General features: G+C 30.6%; 1 protein-coding gene across 1 annotated transcript in view; it reads right to left on the bottom strand.

The window, feature by feature from the left end:
• LOC119588756 overlaps positions 1–1,589 on the bottom strand; it is a gene marked incomplete in the record, with an annotated part of 62,293 nt that overhangs the window by 1,164 nt on the left and 59,540 nt on the right.

Here is a 1,589-nt window from a genome sequence, read left to right as displayed (position 1 = left end):
CGGTAACACAAAATATTCCTTTAGAGTATTTTGATTCATTCTTCATATCTCATGGGCCACTATTACCATTCTCAAAACATAATGCAAAGTCTGGCAAAATTAATTTAGTTAAAGTAATACTGTATCTAAATACAGCATAATATTGAATCAAAATCACATAATATCTTTTAGTGTAAAATTTATATGCTCCTTCTCCCTGATATTTTTTCTTGAATATTATCAAAGTATATTACCTCAGATTTTACAATTAACAAAACTAAGATCACTTTTTTTCTGAAGTATGATTAGAGGATAAAATACAGGTGAGCTGAGCCTAATGCTGTATTGCTTAATGCACTGAGGTACAAAATCTCCATTCTATTAGTCAGAGTATCCCATTGCATGCTGTTAATGACAACAACATTCAAAATTCATGATGCACTGCTGCTGGTATGTAGCTTAAGGCATTGCCTCTATTTTACCTATGGACACACTGAAATTACTTCCCTGAAATTCATACTTTCATCTGTACCTAACTTGTTTATCTCATGTTCTATCTTTTTTATGCTGCCATATGGACAATAAGAAATTTGATAAGTGTGGCTTGGTTGGCATTAGTGATCTAGGGATTCGATGTCTTCCCCACTGAAACCCACCACATACCTGATTTCAACTTATCTAGTATGGCATGGTGATTAGACCCCGTTAGGAACAGCAGGATCAGCTCTTTTGTATTTCCATTACTCGAATAATAAGCGTGTTGTGTTTTATGGTTGATATGTTACTGGTTTCCATGACTAAATTATCAATTAGTTTATATAAAAGTCTGTACTTGGATAATACTTAGTCTAGTATATATGTGGAGAGCTTAGTTGCTTAGTTGTTCAGTTCAATGAGCAGGTAAAGAAAAACAGAAGATATGCTTAGATTGTTTGGTGATGAATAGAGTTGTTTTGATTAAATTCATTAATTTCATTCAATGAGTTTAACAAACAAGATTTGTTTTCTATATCTCGTCACAATTGTAACACAATTAAGCTAAGATAATAATCAACTGATGTGAGTGTATGGTGCAATTCCTGAAAATCATGTCATAAATATATCAATTTAGTAATGGTCTGAACTGTAAACCCATTTCAACAGATATTGCCATATAAAGTAAAGGAATTAAGCACCTTTTTGTAATTAGTAAAATAGCACCTATTAAAGGCACATGTAAGGAGAAAACAAATTATTATGAATATTATGCCAGTAATGAATTTACAAAATAGTACATTTAAATGTAAAGTTATAAATGGACAATTTTCAAAATGCTTCAACGAGATGAAGACAATATTCTGATTCTGTCCAAAGAATTACCAGTTATTACTACCAAACTATTTTAAATTCGTATTGCAATTTTCTCAGCAGATATCACAAACAAAACATAAAACCAGTAACCAAAACAACTGCCAAATCCATATTGATTTTCTAAATGTCAGATATGATTCTATACAAAGAGTATTCAAACAATAAAAATATCCAAGATTTTGCAAGTAACTCTCTAGTTTTAAAATCCTTTTACTAATACTTCAATCAATTATATACGATTATAATGATTTTACTGACCC

Source organism: Penaeus monodon, chromosome 24 (genome assembly GCF_015228065.2).
Source record: "Penaeus monodon isolate SGIC_2016 chromosome 24, NSTDA_Pmon_1, whole genome shotgun sequence".
Taxonomy (NCBI): domain Eukaryota; kingdom Metazoa; phylum Arthropoda; class Malacostraca; order Decapoda; family Penaeidae; genus Penaeus; species Penaeus monodon.
Note: the sequence above shows the minus strand (reverse complement) of the source record. Positions and strands in the feature narration are given on the sequence as shown.